This window comes from Ammospiza nelsoni, chromosome 29, assembly GCF_027579445.1.
Source record: "Ammospiza nelsoni isolate bAmmNel1 chromosome 29, bAmmNel1.pri, whole genome shotgun sequence".
Taxonomy (NCBI): domain Eukaryota; kingdom Metazoa; phylum Chordata; class Aves; order Passeriformes; family Passerellidae; genus Ammospiza; species Ammospiza nelsoni.
Window position 1 is genome coordinate 3,448,232 of NC_080661.1, and position 23,524 is coordinate 3,471,755.

At 47.6% G+C, this 23,524-nt stretch overlaps 1 pseudogene; it reads right to left on the reverse strand.

Annotated features, from left to right (window-relative positions):
- LOC132085215 (zinc finger protein 271-like) overlaps positions 1-23,524 on the reverse strand; it is a 519,877-nt pseudogene that overhangs the window by 358,523 nt on the left and 137,830 nt on the right.

Consider the following 23,524-nt stretch of genomic DNA (forward strand, 5'->3'; position numbering starts at 1 on the left):
GGAGGATCCATGTTGGGAAGAGCCCTGGTGATCCATTTTTCCTTCTGATCCATGCTAGGAAGACACCTGTCCCTTTCCCTGCCCCTACCAGTGTCATGATGTGGCATGGAAAAACATGAGGGTCTTGCCATGGCTGTGTCATTACATTCCCTCCCACCTCAGGACATTGCCAGGGACAGGAAAGGGACTCTCTCTCTCTCACTCTGTCCCTGAGGAGAAGGGTGTGCTTTCCAGGCAGGAGGAAATACGTGGCAAGGCAGACCCAGTAAGTTGTGTTTTAGTTTTCCCTGTAAACAGTTTTATTTATACACTCTGTTATCATTATTGTTTCTGTTCCATTCGTTCCTTATCTCATTGTTGTTCCCAATAAATTGTTCTTATGCCAGCCTGGGATCTTTGCCTTTTGTGCTTTCCATGGGAGGCGGGAGGGCAGCGAGGACAGCGCAGTTTTAGCAAGAGCAGAAAACTTGGGAATCCCATTCCTGAACCCCGGCCCCTGGAAACCGAGCATCCCAGCTGGTCCCAGCTCTGGTGGCCATGGCAACAGCCTTGGGAGCGGGTCCCTGGCTGGGGCTGTGGGAACCTCTTCCCTCTGGTGCCCAGGGACAGGAGTGGAGGGAACGGCTGCAGCTGAGTTGGGTCAGGCTCAGGTTGGATGTCAGGAAAAGGTTTTTGCCCAGAGGCTGCTGGGGCCCTGCCCAGGCTCCCCAGGGAAGGGTCCCAGCTCCAGGGCTCTCTGAGCTGCAGCAGCGTTTGGACAGCGCTGCCAGGCCCAGGCTGGCATTGTTGGGGTGTCCTGTGCAGGGCCAGCAGTTGGACTGGAGGATCCTGATGGGTCCCTCCCAGCTCAGCCAATTCTGTGGTTCTGGGATCCCATGAGCCTGGGGATGGGGCTGCAATGGTTGCCATGGCAACGGACTCTGGCTGCAGGCCTGAGCTGGTGTCCATGGCAACCACCCCTGGCATGGGGTCTCCATGGAGCTGCCGAGGGACTGACCATAGCAACAGGGGCCTGGTGATGGTTGCCATGGAAACTGACCATAGCAACAGGGGGCTGCTGATGGTTGCCATGGAAACTGACCATAGCAACAGGGGGCTGCTGATGGTTGCCTGCTAAGGATCAGGTTTGTCACAGGCCCTCAGAGGGGTTCCATGGGGACTTTCCAGGAATCTCCGGGCTCTTCCAGAGCTGGAATGTCGCAGGCCGAGAGAGGGGCTCCATGGAGACCTCCTTGGGCTTTCTGGGGATGGTAAAGAGCCCTGTGGTCAGAGGCAGTCTCAGCCATTCCATGGTAACATCCCAGGGGACCTTGGGCTGCACAGGCACTGATCTGTCACAGGCACTCATGGGGGCTCCACGGTGACATCCCAGGAGTCCCCAGGCTGCCAAAGAGCCAGAATGTCCCAGACACTCACGGGGGTTTCTGTCATGGGCCCAGTGGGAGCTTCAGGCAAAAGCTTTATTTCTTTTTTGGAGAAACTCTTGCCGAGACGTGAGGTGGAAAAATGACACTCAACAGCCACCATGATTCCTCAAACTTGTGCAGGGCCCCTAGACTTCTAAAATTCCTTCTAAGAGAGGAGTCTGGGAGTGGCTGGATCCAAGCCCACCCCCAGTCTTTCTCAAAGGTGTACAAGATTGGACATTGGAATTGGACTTTAATGCTATTTGTCCCACAGGATTATTCATAGAATACCAGATAAATTTACATAAATACTGCTCTGATTTTTTCTGATCATGATTAGACAGAATGGTTTATTTGCACCACAGAGTAAATGAAAAAAATGAGTTATTGCTGCAGTCGAGAGTGTCTTGTGCCAATGGGTAGGAACCACGAGAGCACCAGCACACAGACACACTGTAGAAGTCCATCTGAAAATCCTTCATTTTTTGCCTCACGATCATCATGAGAAAAGACTGCCGAAGGGTTAAAACTGCTGAGCCAGTTGGGAAAGAAAGTCTCCTGCTTATCTAGTGTGTTCACAAGTGATGTTTGCAGAACACGCCATGCTGTACTCGAAGGGGGCATGCTGCCCTTTTCTGGACAATTGAACTGGACTTTCTTCCAAACTTCTGACCTGGCTGGACTGAGCTCTGGGGTGGCTCCCCCCCGCTCCATGAGAAGACCCCTCTTGCCTGTCTTCAACCACCGTGATGGACCAACCGAGATGCAAATCCCCTCATCAAGGAACCAAGAACCCCTCTGGCACCCTATTGGTACCCTCATGGCACCCCCATGGCACCCCCCTGGCAACCTCCTTCCAGAGACTGGGACTGTACTCCCTCCCAACTCAGGGAGGGGGAAAAACCGAACGTACCTGTGAGCATTCGACCATGAAAACAACGGAACTGTCTCACCCCCTCCTCCTGTTCCTATTCTTCTCCCCTCCATGGAAACCTAATTTCAGCCACCCTTCCCCCAACCAAGAACAGTATATATATTGGGGTTCGGTTTTGACTGTCCTCTGAGATCTCCCCAGTGTGTGTACCAGCGAGTTTCGGCGGCGGGACCCTGAAGACATCACGTTTTGGTAGCTATACCCCATTCCCTGACCTTCTTTCCTCCCTTTTTCCCTTGTCCTACCCTTCTCTTCCCCAGATCCCTTAACCAAACGCATATTTAGCTGTGGTTATAATCAATAAAATTGCACCTTGTTGATTTGTTACTGCAAAACCCCTGTGCCTTTTGTTGGTTATTTTTGCACCCAAAAATCATTCGTCAGCCGTTCATTTTGGGCGGACCTTCACATAATTGGCATCACAGACAGGATTTCCAGTAGCCAGTGAGATTTTGCAGGTTTTGTGTAGTCTGTAACCTCTCGCAGACTGCACACACCAAAGCCAAATCTCACCCTCGATTGAGCACACAGGCTCCGGAATTGACACAAAAGATTTTTTGGTGCAAAAGCAGGGGAAATTGTTACTGTCACTTCTGTTACTGATCTTACCGGCACGGACACTGACACTGATACTTCTCCTGATCCTGATATTGATGCTGTTACTGATATTGATATTGATATTGATATTGATACTGATATTTATATTGATATTGATACTGTTGTTGTTGTTGTTGTATTTGAGTTGAATCCGAACCTGTTACTGTTGTACTTGAGCTGAATCTGAACCCGTTACTGTTGTTACTGCTGTATTTGTGTACCTGGACTGTCTAAAAGGGAAGGGACAGACCTGAGGAAATTAAGCTGTACCTTTTAGACAGATATTGTCCCTTCACCTACACAGGGGAGTGAGGGGCAGCCCAGTGAAGGCTGAGTGGCTTTCCCCCTGTTCTAGGTTCTGGTCCCCTCACAAAGAAAACATTTGTGTGTGTGTGTGTTCATGTGACTGCGTATCTGTACTGTCTGGGAAGGAAGAGACAAATTGGAAGCAACCTCACAGAGCCTCCCAGACTGATTCTGTCTCTTCAACTACCCAGGGAAGCAAGGGGACAGTGAAAAGGCTGTGTTATTTGTGTAACTTAAGTTAACTCCCTGGTGTAGCTTTGGTCCCCTCACAAAATGACTAAAAACTTCAGTGCAAAAGGTAAAGCTGAATTTTATGCTCTGCTTGCTAAATACAATGCCACACCTTCTCCAGGGGGAGAAGAATGGGCAAACTGCAATTGGTTTAACTTAGAAAATGTTATTGATAGCATATCTTCTTTGCAACATGAAACAAAATTTAAACTGGGCACAAATAAAACCATCTTCTGCTCAGTCTTGGGTGCCTGTCTCACAGCAGCCATAGAAACTCGCTTTAAGCGAAAAAGTGAGGAAAATGCTATCATAGACTCCCTCCAAAACCTAGTTGAAGTTTTGCAAAAACAATTGGATGAAGAAAGAAATGTAAATATCTTGTTACGGACTGCCCTGAGAGAGGAACATGTTAAAAATTCACAGAACTCTGATTCCTCAAAAGAAACAGAGGAGAAAGAAACTCCTCACACTAGTCAAAATTGTTCTCAAACAGAATTAACCCTGATGAAAAATTGCGGGAAACACTGCTGTAACAACATAAAACCTCTAATTGAAACAGAATGCAACTATATCAATAATGAAGATCTTAACCCACACAAAACCACTAAAGAAATCCCATACACTGCTACTGAATTAACAAAACTTGCAAAGCAGTACGGGCTTCTCCCCCAGAAATCTGAAACAGAACACATTTGTCAAGTGTCTCTCACTGGGGGAGATCATATTCTTTTGTCAGAACAAGAAGCCGGTGGGTGCTGGGGACATAGGGCATTCCTAACAACAGCAGACAGACACATCCCATGGTCCCTAACTCAGCACACAGCTCATTGGGCTGAGGGACTTAACCCCTTGGGAAAAAGAGACCCTTTGGTCGGTACCCCCGACCAACTCCTGGAAAACGTTCACAAATCCGACTGCCTGCAATTGATTCATGAAAAGAAATTAATTCCTGGTTTTGAATCTCCAATCCAATCACCTGTAAAGCCTGAAATTATGACCTCTTTAACTCAAAGGCTTCCGGGAACACTTAAACCTACAGCAATTCTCCTCCAGAAAACCATAGTAGCTCTGTCTCGTATAGAAAGACCAGATAAACTTCTTAGTAACCAGAATGACCCTTTTGTTCTCCTTTATGACTTGCTGAGAAAAAGAATAAAATGGGATTGGACTTCTTCTCAGAAGGAAACATTGCAATTGCTGATTCTTGAAGTGACAGCTCACCAAGCACTGGACCCTATCCATCCTACAGACCCCTTTCAGGTGGAGTGGGGATTTGCCTCCTCACAACTTTCAGTACACATTTGGCAGCAGGGTCCTGAGGGTCTGAAAAAGCCTGTTGGTTTTTATTCCTGTGGTTTCAAAGATGCTGAGAAAAGGTACACTGCCTGGGAAGGGGGAGTGTTTGTGGTTGGCTTGGCTCCCAGGGAGATGGAGGAGAACTGGGCAATCCAAGAAACTGGCAGCTTGGGTAGCAGCCAAAATAAACCTGCCCCTGTGACTAAAGCAACCCCTCCTCTCTCCCCCACTTCTGCTAACAGAGAGGAACAGGACAATGCCCAGGTTGGGGAACTGTTAACTGTTTGGAGTATTTTCCAAAGTGAGGGACAGAATTACTTTCTTGTCTATATTAACACCAAGTCCTATGCTATGTTTATATTTGGGTTGCTCCAGGCTGATGCTTTTAAAAGAACTACAGGAGATAATACTGTTAAAGCAATGCAGGGATGGTTTGGGATTTTCCTAAACCCACAGGAAATTCAATCTGGTAATGTTTCTCACTTTACTGTCAAAAGTGTGCAGGATTGGGCAGAAGGTGAAAAGATTAAATGGACTTCTCATACCTCTTACTATAGATGGGGGGTAAATGAGTGTTCCAAAATCACTGCTTTTTGCCCAACAGCTCCAAGCACAATTCCTTCACTACAGGGACCAGATGATTTCAAGAACCCAGCACATTACCCTGGACAACCTGGTTTTGGTGGACGCCCTGCTGCTGTAGGGGAAGTACCACTGCTGTTCAAAACCTCTCTGACAATTCCATTATTCTCACTTTTTCTGCCTATTAGTGGCAGAGTCTGTTGTGTTTGCTTTTTCAGAAGAACTCCAAGGGACATGAAGACCTGATAAACCATGATAACACTAATGATGGACAACAGAAATAATGTTTTCCCTTCCTTTATGGTAACACCAGGTGATGATATTACACATAACATGTAAATTAATTGAACTTGAATAAATTGGCTGTAACAATTAGAGATTTGATCAAAGTACAGCAACCACTGCAGTCATTCTTATTGGCTTTTGTGAACACACCAGTGGCTGCTATCAAACATATTAAATGATCAGAAATTGATAATTGATGCACTTTGTGCTACACAAAACAATGTTTCTTTGGCTCTCAGCTGTATCCAGGCACAATTATGGATGCAGTCAGTTGCTGCCTCAATTATTAACACCCCAGACGTACCCAGCAGCTCCAGGTACTCCTCCTCAGTCTTCTGTTCCCGGGATGTGCCCGAGCCTGAGTTCCCAGGTTTCACAGAAGGGCTTCCTCGAGGTGATGCTGCTGCGGCAGCAGGTTCAGAGCCCATGATGTGCTGGACCTGGAGCATTTCTGGTGGGCACTGCTCCTGTGCCTCACTCCTAACTTGGGGTCCTTCATTGCCACACATTCCCTGCAAGTCTTTGCAGGCTGCCCGGTGAGATGTCAACACTTGCACCTCAAGTCAAACAGAACAAAGCAGTCAGACACTACAGCTTGTCCCTGTCAGCCAGGAGTCATCGACTGTGAGGAAAGGCAAAGAACAGATTGACAGGGGATACAACAGCTTGTTTCAATCCTCCATCCTGGGTCACCAAGTTCCACTGTAAAAACACCTCAAGAAAAAAGGAGAGCAGGAACAGGCCAGCAGGAATCAATTTGGATGACTGCTGGCCAAAAGGCCAAAGGACAAGTTTCACTGTCCAGGGCAGATGTTGAGATTCAGCACACCAGGAAATGTCCTTCAGAGTGACTGTGATACACACACTACAGCAGCATGGCACTCAGAGGCATGGCCCCACTCCCTGCTGCTCTGCACTGGAAAGGCAAGAAGGGCAGAAACCACCAGATTGGTGACTGCAGTGGCTGCATCCCTCTTTCACTCACTTGGTTTTGCAGAGACTGACGGAAGCGATTAAGTTTCTCTCTGATGATTTTCATTTCTTCCTCCAGCCGCTTATGCCTTGCCTTGATCATACTGTGAGCTGTCTGAAGCTCTGCATCCAGCTGTTCCTTCATGTTCTCTAATAAACAAAAGAGAGGACATTTCATGAGTGGAGTGGCTGCCACTCTTTCATTCACCTGGTTTTGTTGATCGCCCCTCTGCTGATGGAGATTCTCCTCTTGAATTCTTCCCATGTCTTCCTTGTTCTTTCTCTTCACTGCCATGATGTCACTCTGAGCTTCGGGCAGCTCTGCTTGTGGCTCTGCCTTGATGTTCTGTACACACAAAAGCAGAGCAAGGGACTGAGAGCTGCCATCAGGCTCAGCTTTTTTCCTCTTGCAGCCTCCAAATCACATTTATTCAGCCCCTTCTTTCTGCTTCCCTCCCCACATCTGCCTCCATTGCAAACCTCCTGTCCCAGGGCTGATCTCTGCAGATTGCAAGGCTCTGTGCCTCCATTGCCTGTGGCACTCCTGGCCTCCTCAGTGCCAAGAGCTCTGGTTTATGCCCCTCTCCCTGCCCTTCCCTCTGTGCCCTGGCCAGTCAGACTTACCTGGCCATTCTCCTGTGGCTCTTCCACCTGCTGCCTGAGCTGCTCTTCCTGCCCTCGGGCAGGGAACAGCTCTCCCTGAGTCTGGCGTGGCAGCTCAGATGAGGCAGTGTGCTCCTGCTCTTTCTCTAGAAGCACCTGCACAGAAAGCAAGAGAAGATGGGTTTCAACTTCCCATATGCCCTTTGTGGGCCAAGACTCACAGGCTGCTGGGCTCACACGTTCCCAAAGCACTGTGCTGCTGCTCTGCTGGGTCATTCTCTGCCCGAGGGGAGGCACAGATTCCAAAGTGACCCTGGCCCTACAATCAGGGGCCATCTGGGACTGAAGCTCCAGCAGCCTCTCAGGCAGCTGACAGGGAAGGGGTGGCATTTCTCAGGGGTCTGATGAGGGCCTCCCTCTGCTTCTGCCGTGTCCTGTTTGTCTTTCAGTAGTGACTGACTCCCCGCCCTGTCCCACAGCTCCATCCTGGCTCTGCAGGGGCTTCCTGGGTGAGCTCACTCCTTGTGAGAGACACTTCTGGAGTTCACCTTCTCTTCAGGCCTGCACCAGCATTCCTCCTTCCTGACATCCACACTCTTGTTAGAAAACCGGGTCATTCAGGAGATGAGGATGCATGCAAAGATCTCTGATGGAAGTCAGAGAACCTCTATGGCCACCTCAGTATATGGAGGAGGACCAAGGTGTTTCTTCTCCCTCTTTTGTCAACGGAGAATTCTGACCAGCAGTAACAGAGTTTCTCATAAGGCCCCACTAACTAATGCACTTACACAGCCCTGGGGATGCCAGTGAAGGAAACCATGTGTCATGTATGGCATGGCATGTATGACCAGAGTCACCAGACCCCAGCTACAGCATGGGATAGTTCCACTCCCTTAAGACATGCAAAAATTTAAAGGACAAATGAAGGGTTCAGGGCTTAAGAGGCTGGAGTAGGAAAACATGAGGGGAAAAAACAACCATCTCTGGAGGGGGAAACATCTCTGCCTGCTCAGCATCAGTCAATGGAACTTATCTCTACTTCTCTCCTGAAGGGATGCCTTTAGGTGAGCTTTGCATCTTCCACTGCTTTGGAGCAGAGCCAGGAAGATTAAAATAGATAGACAGATCTCACTTTTATAATCTCTCTTTACTGTGCTCTAGTATTTACATTCTTTGAATGGAGAGAGATATAATTCTCTCTCCTAGGTTTTTTTTAAGGGAAGGTAGTGAGAAACTCATAGAAGGAGAGAAAACAATTATTATCTCTACTTGCTGTTCTTGTTTTTTAGTACATGAAGAATGTGTTATAGTGATTGTTTACTGAAAGTGATTTGTTAATTGGATTTTAGTGATAGTTGTTTAGACTGATTAGATAATTAGATAAAAGGCTGTGTGCAGACAGTCACGAGTTTTTCTTTCGTATGTTTTTAGTATAATATCTCTTTAGTATAGTTTTAATATAGTACTAGTGTAATAGAACATAGCTTAATAAAGCATTTGTTAAAACTTCTAAATCATAGAGTGAAAGCACATTTTTTGCCACGTGGGGGTCACCCTGAATCAATCCTGTCCTTTCTGTCGCTACACACATCAGCACTCGGCAGCAGTGCCCCAACCAGCAGCCATCCTGAACTTGCTCTCCTGTTGCTTCAGTAACCCACACTCTTGGGGAATCTGGAGCATGTAGGTCCTTATGGAATGCAACCAGACCCAGAGAATTGCACTGGGAACGGCTCTCTTTGTGCATCTGTGCTCGGGCAAGTTCTTCGCTTGGACTCGGCCACACTGATGGTGCTGAAGTGGCTGGAATCAGAAATGCAGCCCAGCTCCTCCCAGCTCCTCTAATCTCTGAGCACCAGCTGGAATGCAAGGGCATTGATTTCCTACTCAGTTCCCAAACACAACACACACTGATTCCCTGGGCAGCCAAAAGACACGGGAGCCGTTAACTTGAAAAGGATGGGCAAGCCCTACTGGCTGGTCTGGCACCAGAACAGCTCGTTCTGCACCAACATCCCTGCCCCAAACTATGTGTTCTTGTGCAAAAATACTGCATTATCCAGAACTGCCTCCTTGAACACTAAAATTCTAGCAGAATTTCTGCCAGTGCTGGAAAAGGGTAGGAAAGATTGAGAAAAAAGCTCCCTTGCTCCCTGGAGAAGGAGAAATTGCACAAGGCTTCTCCTTCTAGCAAACAAACAAATAAACAAAATGTGAAAGTGTTACCTACTCCAGTGTCTAAAGCACTTGGATGCAGTGAAGGGATGTTTGGCAGGGAATCAGCCCCTGTGCTGAGCGTTGGCTCTATGGATCCAAGGCAGGGATCTATGGAAGTCTGCCTGAAGGTCCCTCATGAGCCCCCATTGTCCAGGCTAAAGCTCCCTCAGCACCTCCTCCCTGGCCTTGTGCTGCACCCCTTGCCCAGCTCCCCTGTCCCTCTGTGCCCACGCTGCAGCCCCTCCATGACTTTCTGCTTCCCAGGGCCCACAGCTGCACACAGCACTCCAGCTGTGGCCGCAGCGCTGCCCAGCACAGGGCCACGCTCCCTGCCCTGCTCCTGCTGCCCCACTGCTGCTGGCACAGCCACCGTGCCCTTGGCCTTCTTGGCCCCCTGGCCCCACGCTGCCTCATCTTCAGCTGCTCACGGCCGCCAGCCCTGCGTCCTTTGGGCCCACGCAGCTCCCCAGCCACAAAGGTGCCCATTGCACTTCAGATACTGCAGGCATCATTGCAAGGTATACATCCTGGGTTTAGCATTACAAGACAGCACTCAAGGACTTGCAGCTTTGCTCCCATTCTAGGCTCCAATGCAGTTTTCAAATGCAGTTTTCAAAGCAGACTACACAATAGAAGGTATCGACAGACACATGCAGTGTCTGGTTTTTGCCTCAGAAGAAGGGTTCAGAACTACTCCCTTTGTTTCTTTTGCCACGCCTGACAAGAATGCCGCCCCACAGCTTCATGGACAACACAGTCATCTCCTCACAGCTTATCAAAGACCAAGAAACAGGCAGACTCAGAGCACCTATCTGCTCTGCTACCGGCTGCTCTGCCTGAAGAGGCAAAAGAGCAACCTGGCAACGAAGGCACCAAAATCCCTGACTTCAAGCAGCAACTCTACATCCCCAGTGTGTCTCTGAAATACTCCCAAGTAAACATACCCAAGATGTTTGTGGGGACAAAGCACCACAAACAACTTGTGGGGTCAGATCAACATTTTTTTGTGCCTGCAGCAACTTGGCCAGTCTGTGCAGGGGGACAGGTCTCTCCACGCCACAGTGTCCCCTGTGTATCCAACAAGGCTGAGCACAATGTCTTTGACACGCTCCCTGCTCTGGGAACAGGGAGCCTTCGTGCTTCAGGCTGGCCCCTATCAAAATGCCAGGAAGCTGGTGCCTAAACATGACAGACCAAAGCCCATTGTCCAGCTGTCACAGGCTGGGGGCAATCACCAGGCCCTGGCAGGACTCCAGCACTCAGCATCCTCAGCCAGCAACAGCAAGTGCTGGCTGGTCAGAAACTTGCAGCTCTGGCCTGCACTAAAGACAGCAGCATACACAGCTGGCACTTACTGGCTCAGAATGTTCAGGCTGTGGTGTGAGCACAGCTGGAGGCTGGCGCTCATCCACCTCATTTGCCTCCTCTTCGGCCTCCTCTCCATGAGCAGAGGGAGCCAGAGGAGAGACTGCTGTTGGTTCTGTGATCTGTGGACAGACAGCAGTGTGAGGGACAGAAAGTTACCTATAATTTATAACTTTATTTCTATTCAGCACTTTAATTTATTCAGCTCTATTTCTACAACCAGCTCTGCTAAGGAAAAATCAGAAACTTTGATAACAATGGGATTCTGAGTCACTGCAACTAAATATAAATGGGCTAATTCAACAGAATTGCTAATAGTTCTGAATTAGACATTCCGCCCTGGCTACTATCAAGAAGCAACATTCTCTCTGCAAAATGAGCTTTTCATTCCTTGAAACTTCTGAAATGGAAAGTTAGGAAATAGCCAGTGATGCCTTTGTTATTGCTGTTGCAGACATGGATATGGATTTTCTTTCAGCCTACCCAGCTGGCCCTCTACACTCTACTGCCACAGGCCAAGCTCACAGCTTGGTCTACAATTCCTAAGCACCAGGAACATGAAATGTTCCTTTCTCACTCACCTCAGGATCAGCACCTCTGAATACATGCTTCAGGTGACCTGGAGTGGGCAAGGGAAAATGAACAAGTGCTGTGAGAAAACTGCCTGGGCTGCTGAATCCCACAGAAGAGAAGTCAACCCAAACAGAGAGAATTTTTCTTTATCAACATTTCAGAGGGTGCTGCCTTGGTGGAGAGAAAAATCAATCTTCTGCCTTCCAGGGAGCTGAAGGAGAAGGGACTCTTCACCATCCAACACCTGGCTGGGTCCCATTCAGAGGTCCTGCTTTGTAGACTTGGTGAGGTTTGCTTGGCAGTTACCAGTGAGCTGAGAACATTGTTCTGAATTGTCCCCCATACTTCATACACAGTGTGTAGAGTAGGTATGTGCTTGTTCATCTCCATGTGTGCTCAGGGTCTGCCTTCATTTCTGCCTGAGATTTCTAGTGTCTGTCAGCTATCTGTAGGATCTGTGGGCACATGCAGCTGTATTGACTGGCAGGTCGGGTATCTGACACTCATCTTTGAGTGTGGAGCCTTTATAATGCAATGTGCAAATGCAAAAACTGAGACACTAATGACGTTATTTGCCAGAGTCCCAATCTCTGCCCAAGCTGTAATTCAACACTGCAAATTATTCTGTAGACCTGAGCCTGTGTTTTCTGTTTCCTGGCTGAGTGCTTCAACTACTGGTGTTGGTTTTTTGAACAGGAGCACCTGACTCTTTTATCTTTATCACTTGTGCATTTATGATTTGAAAGCAGCCCTTGCTTTAATTATCTAGTTTAAGGGCCTAAAATCAAAGCTGTGGACATTTGAGAAGGGTTAAGTAGAACACTGAATGAAATTTTTATTTTAGGCCTGCAGTGAGCAGGTCTGAGGCCAGAAATTGGTGCCAGACTAAGTGCCTTTCTGTGCTTGTGCTCTCCTGCTCTTCTTGTAATTTTATGTTTCTCTGGACACAGTGGGATGTGTTGTCATTTCCTGGGACTTCTGTTGAAGGCAACTGGTTTTCTTTTCAAGGTGATTCTTATGTTTCCCCTCATGGCTTCCCCAGGTGACCAACCTCCATTCCAAGGTGTCCTGCTCTGCCATTATCACTCTGGGAGAGCTCTCTGTGACCTTGAAGAAGGACATGGACTCTGAGGTGGATGAGGTTGCTCAGGTCCTTCTCCAGATGGTGTCCAGCTCCCCAGAATTTTTTCAGAAAGCAGGCAGTCAGAGCCTGGGGATCATGGTGCAGAATGTGACTCCTGCATGAGCAATGACTGCTCTCATGGACATGGGAGTCAAGCAGGTTCTTCTTCTTTTAGTGATATTCTTCACCTTCGTGTGTGTGGGAGGGAGAAGGGATGAGAAAGAGAATGGGAATTGTTGGAGGGAAGGGTCCTGTATCCTGCATCTTCTGTGAACTCAGTGACTTGATTCTCCAACCAACCTCACTTTTTGTCACCTATTTCTGCCCTCCTGCAGCCCATTAGTTCTCAGAATCACAGAACTGTAGAATATGGGGAGTTGGATGGGCCCATCAGGACCATTGTGTCCAGCTCCTGGCCTTGCCCAGAACAGCCCAAGGGTCACACCAAGTGCCTGAGATTGCTGTCCAAATGCTCCTTCAGCCCTGTCAGGCTTGGTGCTGTGACCACTGCCCTGGGGAGCCTGTTCCAGTGCCCAACCACCCTCTGGGTGAAAAACCCTTTTTCCTGATGTCCAAACTAAAGCTCCTCTGACTCAGCTTCCTGCTGCTTCCTGGAGTTCTCCCAGTCTGTCAGATTTTCCTAGATGTGGTGATCAGTGGGGAAGGGAAAGAGCCTGCAAAGGCCAAGGATAGAGCCTTGTGCTTTTGTGGGCAGAGGGGCAATTGCAATTGCAGCTGTGAGCAATGTTTGGTATTTCACAGTGCTAACCACAGAGGCCCTGGGAAAACCATGTCTCCTCATGATGCCATTAACTTGAGAAATGAGGAGGGTCCTTGCTGGGGTGTGGAGCACATGGGGGACAATCTGCTGGGTGTGGCACAGCCTGCACAGCAGGTGCAGCTCCTGCCAAAGGACTCTTGTATGAGTGTTCCGGCCTTAGAGCTCTACTTTCTATGCAAACTGATGTTTCATGTTAGCCTTGAGATGATGAATCACTTTACAGGCACCTCCACAGGCTGACAGCCATGGGACAGTTGGAGCAAATGCTGCCTTAAATGTTGGTGCTGGGCCTGATAGTTCCCAAGAGACACTCTCTAGAGCAGGACAGCCTGGCTAAACTGCCTGCCACCCTTTCCTCAGCTTTGCAATAGGGTAAAACATTCAGATGGATCCATTGCCAAGCCCCACAGAAGAAATAGGCTGCATTGCTGGATATTCTGCAACTTCACGGCCCACAACGTGTTTTCCCTGCATTTGTTGTTTTCCAAAGTTGTGCAGATTTGGGGATAAAAGGGTGGAAAGAGCCTCAGTCCTGCTGTAGCTCTGTGCAGTGGGTGCCCTCTGATGGGTCAGCATCAATTGTTCCAAATTTCTAAATTATTCATCTGTCATCTACTTCTTTAATATTTCTCTGAGTAAATACTGTGAAAGAAACTGAGTATCAGACAGTGCAGGGAGACTGAATTCCCCCTCTTCCGTGCAGGCAGGCCTAGTGTGCAATGCTACCTTTGTGTTTAGCTGAGGACAGAGCCTTGTGCAGGTGTCTGAAGGCGCAGGGAGAGCCCGGGCTCCTTCCCCCAGCAAGGGCAGGGAGCAGCTCTGGCCAAGGCCGGCGCTGCCGCTGCTCCTTGTCCCTGTGCCCAGGGTTTGCTCTCTCCTCCCCAGCAGCCGCCCCGCCCCGGTGCGCGAGTGTGCGGCCCAACTCCTCCTGTCCCTGGTGGAGAGAATTGGAGTCACCCAGCTCGCAGGCACCCCCAGGGCTGAGAGGCTGCCACACGTGGCAGGGAAGCTTGCTCAGGACTGCCACAAGGACACAAGGTAATGATCTGCATTTCACCTCCCACAACAGGAAAACCGCTTTGTGTCTGGCTATAAAGGTGAAAACATACAAGAGTGGAAACTAAAGGGAATATGAAGTTACCTCATCGTGTGAATAAGGGCCATAGAATCATGGAATATGCTGAGTTGGAAGGGCCCATCAGGATCATCGAGTCCATCTCCTGGCCATGTGCAGTGACCCCAAGAGTCACTCCATGTGCTTGAGAGCATTGTCCAAACTCTTCTTGAGCTCTGTCAGCCTTGGCACTGTGACCACTGCTCTGGGCTGCCTGGGCAAATGGCTGTGCTGGGAAACCTGAGGTTGGCCAGCAAAAAGGAGCATTGCCACCTTTTTCCTGTGGCTTGAAGGATTCTTTACTGAGATCAAAAGAGCTCAGATCAGCCAGTCCAACACTTTTGTTTGGCCTTAGGTGCACAAGAAAAAGACAAAGTGTTGGCTAATGTTCATCACTGAAGGATCCCAAACATCCATTTCTCATTAACTTCAGACTTGCCTAGAAATATTTCAGGGGTCTTTAGCCAACATATTCAGTCTTTCTAAACCTGTTCTGCAGATTTCTAGAATGCTCTTATCTGTGGCTCAGTGAGCTCCATATTTCTTCTTGAAGAAAACTGTGCTTTCCTACAGGCAAAATCAACCCAAACCACCAAAATCCCCTTCCTTCGGTGATGAAATTCCAATTAATAGCTGCCAAGAGCAACTAGCAGAGCAACTAGCTGTCCCTGTGCATACACATAATATAGAATAATCAATAGGATGCATGAGGTGTTTTGTTCTGGCTTCCCTGCCAGTTAAAGAAAGGCAAATTATTGTGCAATGGCAGCAAGACACTGCTAATAGGCTCTGACAACAAAGCAGATGTGTTTTGCTTGTTTCCTGGGATGCTTTGATGCCACATAAGCACACCCCCAGTTTCAAAGAGAAATGGTGTTTTTCTGTTGCCCCACATTCTCCCCTTGCCTCTTGTGTTCAGCTGACAGCACTGTGCAGTGTCAAGTGAGGTAAATCTCCCTCTTTGCTGAGTAGGCAATGCCTTCTCATGCAGGGATTGCACCTGATGAGTTTAAGGGATCAGCCCCTTCTGTTAACACTCTTCCATTGTTCATTTTCTATTGTTCCCTTCCTTCCTTCCTTCCTTCCTTAGGCATTATGGACAGGAGATGGTGAAGATGTTGCTCAATCATCAACAATTTAAAATGCTTCTGGAACAATCTCTTTCCCCCTGTGACCTGGAAGATATTCTGACAAGAATTAAGAAGAAAGTAAGTGCTTGGCAGGAGAAATGTCTCCTTTGTGCAAGTATTGCCACTGCTAATATGAGATCAAACATACCCAATCTGTCTTTAGCTCATTCCTCTTCTGCTGAATAATTTTGCTCCTGGGAATGAGCTGTTAATCCTCAGCCTGTTCATCTGCAGACCACAAAGGAACTGATATTATTAGGGAAAAAGTGGGGTTTTGAATATTTTCAATATCAGTCACAAAGAGGAAAGGGAAAGAGGAGAAAATGGATTTACATTTAAGCATAAGCCCCCACCATGCTCTCCCTACCCTGCCCCCTGTAAAGCAATTAGGTGAGAATTGTGCTTCTGAAGATAATAGAGTCTTTGCAAAGGCCACTGGAAGTAGTAGTGCCAAGAAAATTTCCAAATTTACAAAAGATGTCCAAGGCAATCCTAGTTACTACAATGACTGTCTGTCTTTTGGGAATACTGCACTGCTGTCCAGCCATGTGGGGCTGGAAGAAGCTTGGTGAATTCAGCAGCATCCAGTGAAAAATCCTTTGTTTGTTTGGGGGGGGATTTTTTTTTTTAATCGACATTACAGAAGGGAGCCTGCCTTTGTGCAGGCACAGGGAGAGTGAGTGTTGAACCAAATCAACTTCAACACAATGGCCAACCCCCAAAGAGTCCAATTTGTTCTGCTGCTTCCTTCACAAACACTCGTTACCTGCCAGTTTGCATTATTCCCATTTCTGACCAGGACTAAGGAATTTGGGATTTTAGACCACTGCTCAGTGTGGTAGCACCCATAACCTGCCTTGGGCTCTTGAAAAAAGAGTTGCATCACTGAATCTCTGGTCTGTTTCCATCTGTAAGTTAGGAAATGTTTCCCTAAGCCTTGGTAGCAGTGATCCTGGTTCTAACTTGTGTTTTCAACAGGGAATTTCCTGGTTTATACTCTAAAGATTGATGGGGTTTCTCTATGTCTTTGTCGGGGATGGAAAACCAGAAGGCTGAAGGCCCATCTGTCAAGGAGCCAGTGAAGGAGAGGAACGATGGCTCAAAGGAGCCCCAGGCCACATTGTCTGCTGGCAAACGGTACTGAGCACTTTTGTCAGATGTGACAAAGCACATGCCAAGCTTTACATGCCTCTTCCTCAGGAAAAACTGTCTGGCAGAGATGACCAATGCCACAGATTGTTTCCTTTCCCTACAAATGCTCTAGAATAAAAAATGTCTACTTCTGCATTGTCCTGAACACAACTTCTCTGGAGGGATTTCCACAAAAATGGAGAGACAAACAGACATCCATTGGTGGCAGCTCAGACGATCCAGTGCAGTGGCAAGGGCAGTGTTGTGGAGGCTGTGAGAGGGCCAAGTTTCTGCTGCCTGACTTGGGACAAGTAAATTCAAACAGGGCTTTTTTTTTTTCATCTGAGTGGAGTCGTTTTCAGGTGGGTGTTTTGATGAGAAATCTCAGTCTGGAAGCAAGATGCCGTTCCACAAAGATGCAGTTCTCATCTGTGTGGTTTGGCCTGGTGGAATCATGGTTTCCTTACCCTCAAACAGTGCCAAGTTTGAGTAGTAAGGAGCAAGGCAATTCCTGAACAACTTCAGTCAACAGGTGTCTCAGTCTGGACTTTTTGCCTTGATATTCCTGTCCTTCATGTAATCTGCTTGATGGACAGCATGTTTGGTTTATTTCCCCCTGTGCTGCAATCAGCATTTAAGACAGGAATTTGCTCCTTGCTGTCTCTTCATGGCAGCTGCAGAGCTGCTTGTACCTGTTCTCCTCTGATAGCAGAGGGGATTTATTTAGCTCTGTCCTGCTCAGCAGTGGCAGGAAAGTGACCACATGCCTCAGTAGTACAGCTGGCATCTTCCTGTGCTCATGGAAGAGACAGGTTGATCAGGAGAATTGTTCCCAGTGGGGTTGTGAAGCTGTGCATCTGGTCTCCAGGGAAGCAAATGAAATGTGAGCATAGTTCTGGGATGTCTGGCTTCTGTTTTTATCTCTGTTACTGATTTTCTGAATCCTTCAAATATGGCCCTGTTCATCTGTTCAGATGCATCTGAGCTACTTTTCCAGATTGTCATGCCTGGTTGAAGAGGAACTTCTCCAGAGTGATGAGTTTCCTTATTCTAAGACACACACATCCCATATGAGGAGGCATTTAAACTTGGCAGTAGTGTCTCTCTTTCTGCACAAAGCAAAGTGACCTGTGTGCCCTGGCAGCCATCTGAAGATAGATCAGATGCATCTCATCCTTGGCTTTCCTGAGTGAGCAGTGGTGAGAATGTCACTTGCAGATTGTCTCCTGTAATGATTGTCATGAGGTCCATGTTGTTCTTCAGAGCCCCATGACTTTGCAGCTTGAAATCACATAATTAGGAAAGCTGCTCAAGATGTTTTGCTCACAATTAACTGAAGGTATTGTCTGTGGCTTCAGCTCTCTCCATAGAGAGCAGCAGGCACAATTTTCCCAGGCATTGTCCTGGGGAAGGCTGTGAGAAGATCAGAGAAAAGAATGAGAAACAATTCTTATCCTCACTTGCTGCACCTGTTGCTGTGAACACGTGGAATGTGTTATGGAGATTTGTTTACCAAAGGGTGATTTCTTAATTGGACACTGGTGATGGTGTTTTGAATTCGATTGACCAATCTGGTCTGTCTGTATCAGACTGTCTGTAAGGGCGATGAGTTTCAGTATAGTATAGTATAGTATAGTATAGTATAGTATAGTATAGTATAGTATAGTACAGTATAATAGAGTGATTGATCAGCCTTCTGGAATCATGGAGTCAATGCTAATTATTTCCACTATGGGGATGCCATGCTATGATAATTATCACCACCAGGTCCTCATTTGGTTTTATTTTCCAGGGTGAAATCTCCCTCTGATGGACACCTCCTACACTGTGCAAAAGCCCAGGTCACGTCACCTCCAGCTGTGGAAGAAACGGAGCTGCTCCAGAAGCTTTACCATCTCCTGGAAGCCAAGGGGTTTCAGATAAGGATGGAAGGAGTGGAACTCCTCCAAGACCTGTTCAAAAACAGCCCCCAGCTCATCTCCACTAACATTGCCCAAGTATGTAGGGTATCTTCGCTGCTCCTGTCCTTCAGCTCCTTTCCTAAGCCTGTAGCAACAAAGTTAATTCAGTGTGTCTTGGCACTCTGTCCTGGCTGTTTGTGACACGCTGGTCCCTCTCACCCAGACAAATGTAATTCAGGTCCAGGCTTCAGGACAAGTTATTTCAGTCCAGCTGTATTTGTCTGGCAGGTGCCTATTGATGCTGTTCATCAGATGATGGCAGAATTTTCTGCTGGTATAACTGCTGCTGTCTCCTACTCCCAGTTGGGCGAAGTGAAGGGAATCCAGCCCCTGAAAGCATGGCAATTGTTCTCTAGACCAAAAATGGGTTTGCACAGGGAAGAGAAGTATCAGGCTGGGTTGGTTTAAACCCAGTTGTTTTATTTAAGGATACTTCTATATACTCCATCTTGTCTTACACAGGCACAGCTCTGGCTACTCATTTCCATCCTTGTTCCTATTCCTCTTGGTAAAGACAGTGCTCACCCTTCTTGGTGGATCTTTTTTTCTCTTTGGAAAAGGAGGAAAACAGCTAAGGACTCACCTCTGCCTTCTCCTCCCAGTATCTGCTTTTTCCCTTTTTCCAGGGAAAGGTGCCTGATAATGTAACTGTCAAGGGACTGAACCTGCTCTAATGAGAGCTGTACAGCACGTGACATTTCAGAAGTCCACCTGTTACTTAGAGAAATTGTCTGGATCCTGGAAGAGTTGATCAGAGCCCCGCACTTCTCCAGACGCTGCCTCTGAGACAAACAAAAGAAAACTTAGATCTCCTCCAGCCATAGTTTTGGCCAAATCATAATTGCCCTCAGTACTTGAGACAACTGTATAGAAAACCAGGCATTTTAAGCATCTGCTTCCATTCAAAGCAAAGGTACTCTTTAACATTAATAAATGGAATTGTTTTAATGGTTTATAGATGGAGAGAATACCATAGGAACTATTCAGTCCCCAGCCAAACCTCCTAAAAACAGAAGAAAATCTTTCAACCAGCATGAGGTTGCGCCACCATTCCAGTGAGTGGCCCACGGGAAAACAGTGAAATTGTGCGAGTGCTGACCTGACAGAAAGGATCACTTTCATCTTTGACATTGCTGACTGCTACACCCACTCTTCAAACGAGGACATTTAAATCCAGCTTTCACGTTGCTTGTTCTCTTCACAGATTTTTGATTATTTTGTCCTGAGAATATCTGACAGCCACAAGAAAGGGAAGCAGAGGGCGCTGGACGTGATGGCTGAAATCACAGGAGCCTTGAAAGATGCCTTGAACCCTGTGATCATTGGTTTGGTGGAATGAATAACAAAGAACCTGAACTCAAAGGATCCCAGGGTTCGTGGGGCAGCTGTGAAAGCACTGGGAGAATCCATTGCTCTTTTGGGTAAGGCTGAGCCCTGGCAGGGACTCTCCTCAGCTTCGTCTCTGTCTCTCCTGCACAAGAGAGCGCTGAGTGCCTTGGCAGCTGCTCTTGTCTGTGGAACACTGCAGCTGACACCCACCAGAGGCTGTGCAGGTGCAGTCCTAATGCACCATCCCCAACTGGCTGGAATGGGATCAGCATTTCCCAACAATCCCAGGAGCCCTTGGCTCTGTGCTGCTTGTCTGAAGAGCAAGTCCTGGGCTGCAGCTCTGCTACAGTTCAGAGGCAAAGGGGGTTTGGAGTTTACTTGGGCCCCGTCTGACTTCCCAAATGAACAGCTTTGCTGTTGGCATGAAGGGACACTGACCCACCAGAGCTTCTGCAGGGCAGCCACCTGGAAGGCTCTACATTAGAGGCATTAGCTGCCTATTTTCCACTTTTCTTCTTTGTCTTCTATGTTCAAAGGGGAACTTGTGATTCACCAAGTTCATTTCTTTAAAAGAAACAGGTATAAACCCAGCTGTCAATGATGCCTTGTTCCACATGTTGTTTTGCATGGGGCAAGATGGCCACAGCAATTAACTACATAGGCAAGGGCTGCTCTAAATTCCTTTGCCAGACAGATTTATGTCAGCTCTGAGAATGCTGCACTGGGGAAATATGCCTGAAAAAAGGAGTGTTGAAGAGGCAGGTCTTCAAGGGGAGCTTCCACTTTCTCCTCCCCAGCTCCTTTGTGAACTCAGGAACTGCCTGACTCAGTGCCTTTCTGTGACCCAAGTATGGGGCTCTTCCTTTGTGCTCTGGGATGCAAAACCTTTTCACTGCTTCCATGTGACTGAACTCCTGAGGTCCCTGTTGTGAAATGTTGTAACACAGCTCCTGCTACAGCAGACAAGTTGGGATTTACAAATGTGAAAGGAGAGCTTTTCTTTTGGAATTTAAAACCCTGTCAAGCAGGCTGGAAGGAAAGAAGAAAAGGATTCAAAAATCTTCAGAAATGTACTTTATTTTATAAAATGGGGTTGCCCTTTCCCTCCCCCCTGCCCTTTCTCCTATGACCTGAGAAAAGTGAGCAGAAACGTGTGTTTCCCTTGTAGATAAAGTGTCACTGCTGAAAGAGTTCAGCTACCAATGGAATCACCTGAGTGGCCAAGCCCTGCTGGATGTCACCGAGCGTATCACAGGTTTGGCCTCCCCTTCTGAGCCCAGAGCTCTTCCCAGGGAGCATTTACAGGGAATGCCTGTGAGCAGACAGCAGAACAGCTCCTCCAAACCAGGAGGTGCTGAGCGTGTCCCTGCTGCCCCATGGCCAAGGCAGGTGGGTTTGGCAGGTTTTCCCTGGCTGCTGCAGAGCTGGGCAGCACCTGAGATGGGGGCGGCGCTCAGCCTGGGGCTGAGCTCTCACTGGGACATCTCAGAACCACCTCCAGCAAAGGGAGGGCTAAAAATGCCCCAGCTGGCTCCTCTCTGGGGAGCTCAGGGACATCTGTGATCTTTGAGGGGAAATGGTGGCAAATGCTGTTTCAGGGCATCAGTTTGTTTTGTCCTCACAGAATTCTTGTTTTTCTCTCGGAAAGTTTTGAGGCTGAACCGTGCAGAGCCTGGGGGTCACAGCTTAGGTCAGAACTCAACAGAGGTACCAGAGGCACGGGTTTAGTGCAAGGCAGCCTCTGGGGCACAGGGACAGAAGCAGAGTGCTGAGGCTCCTGCCTGTGCTGTCAGAGGGGCCTTGGACTGAGCCTTTCAGGGTGTGCAAACAGTGTCTGCCTGTGTCAGCGCTGCCCAAAATGCTACAAATGCAGCTGATAACTTATTCCTCAGCGGAGCTTGCTATGCCAGCAATAGCCAAGGAATGGAAAAAGGATAATCTCAATATATAGCAGAGAAGACGATTGATAGCCTTGCTTTAACTGGGGCTAAAAGCACTGCTTATTATGCCAACATCTTTGAATGAAAGGTTTAATACACTTTGTGTCTTCATTAGGAATCTCTAAAAGGCATGTTCAGCAATTCGGAATGTCAAAGGCCTTTTAAAGAGCATTTGAATAAAGTAGATCTCCAGCAATAGGGAATTTAGTTTAGCAGTTCTTTTGATCTCTTTTGCAAATAAAGGAATTAGCCATAAATTAGGACTACTTTAGAAAAAGCAGATGTTCCCTCTGAGATTTAGTAGGAACAGACAGCTGTTCCTCCTGTTCAGTAGTCACCGATGTCTTTAATTACATTTAAACTCAAATGAATTCCCAGTTTAAAATGGGCACCATAACCCTTTCCTGCTTAGCAGAATTGGTTTTGGGTACTTGCAGGAGCTGTTTCAATTTTTATGACTGCTGATGGATTAACAGCATAGAGAAAATGAAGCCTCTTCCACCACAGAATATTAAATGGCTGCTAGATTTTGTCTGATCAGAAAACATTTTGTCTGATCAGAAAACAAGAATGGTCTACAGAGCATTTCAGTTTTTTGTTCTCTCAGCCAAATCTGCCATGCAAGAAGCCTGTTGGTAGTAAATATTTGTCTGTGTTTGATATAGTTCAGTTCAGAAAATGGGCAGAGAGATTTCAGAGACAATATGAGAAAACATTTGTGTTTTGGTTACATTTCAGTCCCCTGTGTAGCATTTTTCTTTCTCTGTGCCCCTATTTGAGTGGACATTATAAGAAAAATGCCATTAACATTGGGAGGGGAAGTGCCATTAAAATGTGGAGATGCCCAAATGCCATGGTAATGGGGTCTGAGTAATTATCTAAGACACCCTGAGGTTTGAACCAGGTCTTTGCTGGAAGCCCCAAAAGCATTCTGCCAAAGACCCCAGCTGGTCACTGATGCTTCTCATCCAGCTGTCAGGCAGCAGCCATCTCTGGTGGGCTGGAGTTTTGAGGTGTGTTCTAACCCTGCCCTTTGCTGCGTGCCACTGAGCACAGGGAAGAGCCAGATTAGACATTTGGCACTTGCCATCAAAGTTACAAAAATGGAATAATTTCTTTTATTAGCAATCTCTCAATTTCCTCTTTATGGTGTATTTCCAAATATTCAGTGTGGGTTTAGACAACTTCTTAATGGAAATAAAAGGAAATTGGACATTTCATTCATTGATCATGCAGAAAGAAATTGTGAAATAATTTAGTAAAGGTAGGAAGTCTGCCACAGGGACAAGGCTCTGGTTGGAGCAATTAGTGCTGAGGGGTTGGTGGTTCTGTTTCGAGGATGCTCAGCTGCTTTGCCCGTTTCTGGACCAAGGGGCTCTGGGTGCTGTTTTGCTGCTCTTGGCCAGAGAGGCTGGCAAGAAGCAGAAGCAGAGGTGGATCCCTGTTTGCAATGAGGCTGGTGGGTAAGGAGCTGTGTCTCTGTCCCGGCAGTGCTTGTGCAGGGGGTTCATGCCAGGAGCCCTGAAGTCGCCCAGCGCGACGCCCTGCCCGTGCTCTGGCCCTGCCTGGAGAACAAGGCGCTGCCTGTGTGGAGCGCCAACGTCCGCACCGTGGCCACCAAGCTGGCCTCTGCCCTCTGCAAGGTGAT